A 5,369-nucleotide genomic window follows, 5' to 3' on the forward strand; every position below is an offset into this window, starting at 1 on the left:
TCTCTCTCTCTCTTCCCCCCTTTCTCGCCCTTGCCTGTCTCTATCAGCTGTGTGGACTCGATCCTCGTCTCCGCTTTCACCTTATTTATCTGCCACAAACCCCCGCCCCCCCCTCCCCACATGTCATCTCTTAGTGTGATTGGACGTCTATGGAGACCACTCGGCTTTGAAGGACTGTGTGCGTTTATGTGTGTCTGGTCGAAGGTGAGGGGGGGTGAAGGGTAGGGGTGGGAAGGGGGGGTCTGACACACATACACACAGGCCGCCCCCACCCCCTGTTTTTCTGTCTCCTCCCATTTCTGAGTATGGAAAAGTTCATGACTGTAATATTTCTTATGAAATATACAGTAGAGCAACACGTACACACGACAGACAATAACACACTGATCATTCCGGAAGGGAATGATGCTTGGACATCATCCGCTTTCCGTCATCAGCAATGAGGGAATTGTGACGTCATGCCAATCAATCCAGTAACATTTAAAAATAGCTTCAAAAACAAAAAAAATCACTTTGCAAGGAAGACATTTCCACGTTGTACCGAATGCTGAGTGATGATGGGAAAGAACAAAACACAAAAAACAACGGATCAGCCACCAGAAACCTGCGTGGTGGAACAGCGGCTGCTCGGAGCGTGTGCCCGAATACAGTACACCTTGCTGGGTCATAGCAGGTGGCTCCTCCCTTTTTATACAAATAAATGTATTGTATATATAAATATTTTTTACAATATATATATTTGTATATATATATATATATATATATATATATATATATATATATATATATATATATATATATATATATATATACACAAAAAATAAATATTTAAATATTATATAAAAATACAATGAAATAAATATACAATAATGACAAAACAAAAGTCACAATTTTACAAATATTAGTAACTAGAGACAAAAACATAAAGATGTAATTTTTCAAAACTTAGGTTGGGGAAAAGTTGTGCTATTACTAAATTTATTATATTATTTATAAATTTATTAAAATTATACCATAAATATACTCTGTTTCTCCTGACCTCCGTGGCATGATGCCAGCTGCTCGGATCATGTGCCCCAATACAGTGCACCTTGCTGGGCCACTGCGGGTGGCTCCTCCCTTTTTATACGAATAAATGTATTGTATATATATAAATATATATTTATATATATATATATATATATATTATGAAAACTACAATGAAATAAAAACTAACAAAAAATGGGGAAAACAATAATTTTACCGTAATAGAAATATAAAAGTTATAATGTTAAAATGAAAGAAATTATATCACAATTTTGCAAATATTAGTAACTAGACAAAAAATAAAGATACAATTTTTTGAAAATTAGGTTGGGGAAAGTTGTGCTATTACTAAATGTATTAAAATATAATGAAAATGATATCACAAATATTAGTGGCTTCTCCCCCTCTATACTCTCCTGACCTCTGTGGCATGACGCCAGCTGCTCGAAGCATGTGCCCGAATACAGTACACCTTGCTGGGTCACAGCAGGTGGCTCCTCCCCCTCTATCCTCTGGTCTTCCTGGTGGTAGTCATGTCATGATCCTTCATTAGGAGAAACCAACAGGTACACGTGGTCACATCTTAATTTTTTCCAGCTGTGCACAAACTACACATCAATTTAAATAAAATAAAATTTATCAAAAAAGTTATCAGTATCAGTCTGGAGAAGCAGAAGGTTGTGCGTATCGTGCTTCTCTAGTTGATTGATCTTAATGCCAACATTCTTTCAAATGTGGCTGTGGTTATGTATCATCTCTACCAATTAGTTTGGCTTACTGGAAGGACCCCCGCTAGTTTTCCTGGATCTGGATGGAAGAAGGTTCTAAGGAACCAGGTGTTGTGTCTGCTTTGGACCTTCTTTCATCTCTTTGTCACCACAAAGTCATCATTTCAAGATGACTCCAATGTTTCTCCTTTACTTTGTCTTTGATTTTACCCAAAGCCGCTACTTGCAGCTCGTGGACGGTAGATAGGGGTGGGGTTGTTCTCTGTCGTGTTCCATCCTTCATTACGCCATCATCCATCACTCCCCTCTGATGTGGATTTTTTACTGGTAATTATTATAATATAATTATTATTATAATATTATTGGTAACCCAATTAGCCAAAAATGACAACTGTATTTGGTTTTTTTCACAATATTAAGACTTCAATAAATGTTTTTATATTTCAACTTTATCCTACTAAAAATGTGTTATTTTTCCTCAAAATACTACAATATTATTATTGTAAAATTTTGATTTTTTTCACATTATTATAACTTTTGTGATATTAATTAATTTTCATTCATTCATTTTCTACCGCTTTTCCTCACGAGGGTCGCGGGGGTGCTGGAGCCTATCCCAGCTGTCTTCGGGCCAGAGGCGGGGTACACCCTGGACTGGTGGCCAGCCAATCACAGGGCACATATAGACAAACAACCATTCACACTCACATTCATACCGATGGACAATTTGGAGTCGCCAATTAATTTAGCATGTTTTTGGAATGTGGGAGGAAACCGGAGTATTAATTAATTTTAATAATTTTATTTCACAAAAAATTATTGTTAAATTACTCCAAATAATTATGAATTTATCTCTTATGTGTTATTTGCTTTATTTACGCATTATGACTTTTTCCGTGACCTGATTTCCCCAAATTACTGCTGATTTGTCAATTTTTAATAAGTTTCTTGTGAGATTATAGTATAAAATATGCTGGAGACCAATAAATGGCCCCCACTTTGTAAAAATGTATTAAAATCCTCCTCCTTAGTTAGCATTAATGATGTACAAAGAGCACTTTGACGTCTGATAAGCTTCAGCACCACGGACAGCATTTTTTTCAAACGATGCGGTTATTCAATACGCCACGTGTCGTTGAAGACCCTGACTGTGACATGACCGTGTCTCCTTGTGTCATGTCATGTGATGTACGTGGGTCTGGGAGCAAAATGTCACCGTAGGAGAGACGAGCGTGCGGTCAACCGCACGCAGACGCGCGCTTGGCTTCAAACGGACCGATTGTGTTATCGTCCCGCTTTGTAGCAGTAGTAAACACAAATGACTATTGTTAAACGATCGGTTGCTGATCAGCCCGCCCGGCCCCCGCCGGCCTCATGCGGTTGTGTGCGAGCACGCTAACGCGTTTCAGATGTTGCATGTCACTCGTCCGTGAGGGGAAGAAATGTTTCGTCACAGCAGAAAACAATTTGTTGGATGCAGCCAAGCAGTGCACATTTTGCCCCCCCTCTCCCCCAGCCTAAACTACTTAGGAAGGCTGTAGGGGTTTCCCTGTCTGGATTGAATTTACAGATAAATGTAGTTTGCATTGCAGAGTTGCTTTATATTATTTAAAGAGGCCATCTGCAAAAGCTGCTAAGTCTGTTTTAAGTCGTAGTATTGGATACGCCAGTGATTCGCAACTAAACAATTAAACTCTATTTTTCTAGTAAGAACATTCATTCATTTTCTACCGCTTTTTCCTCAAGAGGGTTTATGGGGGTGCTGGAGCCTATCCCAGCTGTCTTCGGGCGAGAGGCGGGGTACACCCTGGACTGGTCGCCAGCCAATCACAAGGCACATATAGACAAACAACCATTCACACTCACATTCATACCTATGGACAATTTGGAGTGGCCAATTAACCTAGCATGTTTTTTGGAATGTGGGAGGAAACCGGAGTACCCGGAGAAAACCCACGCCGAGGGTGGAATCGAACCCTGGTCCTCCTAGCTGTGAGGTCTGCGCGCTAACCACTCCCGCCGTGCCGCCCCCTAGTAAGAACAAACAAACTCTAACTATCCAAATTGAGGCTTTAACATTATTAGAGCCCTCAGATGTGAAATAACACCCCTAGAGTCACCTTTATGCTCCTATTTTTCTTTGTTTACATCACATAGAACACCTCCAACAAGGTTTTATGGTTGTCTAGCTACGCTGTGAGCACGTAGCAGCAGGTACAGTCATGATAACATGGAAAGCTATACCGAGCGTTAACCATTAGCGTTAACCTTTGGAGCGTGTTGGTGCTTTTTGGAGTCTTTTTCAGAAGGATTTGAATGCGGAATATGTGTATCCCATTACATGCAGCAATGAGCTGTCTCTTTTTTTTATCTGTTTGTATATCTTTAGAATGCACAGAAAAGAAAGAGATATGTGTTCATGCCTCACATGAACCTGCAATAAAAATCTGTTGTTCCAGCCATCGAGTCTGGTGTTTGTCATACTGAACCATAGGTAGGTTCCTCGTTAAATACTAAAATATTGTGTACCTTGTTGTAAAATGTTTTATAAAAACAATGATGGCGGTATGGCGGTTGAGTGGTTAGCGCGCAGACCTCACAGCTAGGAGACCAGGGTTCAATTCCACCCTCGGCCATCTCTGTGTGGAGTTTGCATGTTCTCCCCGTGCATGCATGGGTTTTCTCCGGGTACTCCGGTTTCCTCCCACATTCCAAAAACATGCTAGGTTAATTGGCGACTCCATAGGTCCATAGGTATGAATATGAGTGTGAATGGTTGTTTGTCTATATGTGCCCTGTGATTGGCTGGCGACCAGTCCAGGGTGTACCTCGCCTCTCGCCCAAAGACAGCTGGGATAGGCTTCAGCACCCCCCGCGACCCTCGTGAGGAAAAGCGGTAGAAAATGAATGAATGAATGAAAAACGATGACATCACTGACCCATCGTCGTCAAGTGAAGTCAACCAGAAGTGAGCCAGAAGTCAACATAGGAGTATTTCTCCAAAATAATCCGTAGACGTAATTCCACTTTGGCGTAAGTCTAGATAGAAGGCGGAGGATGACGGACTTACGAGCGTGTGTTTTTTTTCCTTCTTCTATAGTTTGCTATGTGGCAGAGGAAGCGTGAAGGAGCGGCACATGTTGATGTGTCTCGTAAGAATGCTGTTCCAGGCTGAGTCTGGCCCTTTAAGAAGAATTACGTTGTGGGAAGTTGAGTATTGTAGTCTTCTGCCTCCTGATTGGCTGTGGACCGTCTTCCGGACGGAACAAGTGACGGCAGGTGTAAAGCGCTTTAACGAGGACACAAAAACGCCACGGTCAGTGAGTCAATAATTTCTTGTGTCCAACCAATTAGATTGTTCATTAAAATAAAAAAAAATTACTTTGAGAGTTGGATACAGTTGGCTACGACATGGGTTTCAGTCATTGCAGGCTATTTGGGGAACCTACCAATCGGAGGACAAGTGGACTTGCCAAATGCAACTAATCGGAAGACTTGTCCGATGGCAATTGGCCATTTATCCCCACACGAGTGGTGGTGGTGATGGTGGGTTTTGCGGTCCAAATTGGCATTTCTTAGCCACTTAAAGGCAACCTGACGGGCAGGAGGAAGCCA

This window comes from Doryrhamphus excisus, chromosome 19, assembly GCF_030265055.1.
Source record: "Doryrhamphus excisus isolate RoL2022-K1 chromosome 19, RoL_Dexc_1.0, whole genome shotgun sequence".
Classification (NCBI taxonomy): Eukaryota; Metazoa; Chordata; class Actinopteri; order Syngnathiformes; family Syngnathidae; genus Doryrhamphus; species Doryrhamphus excisus.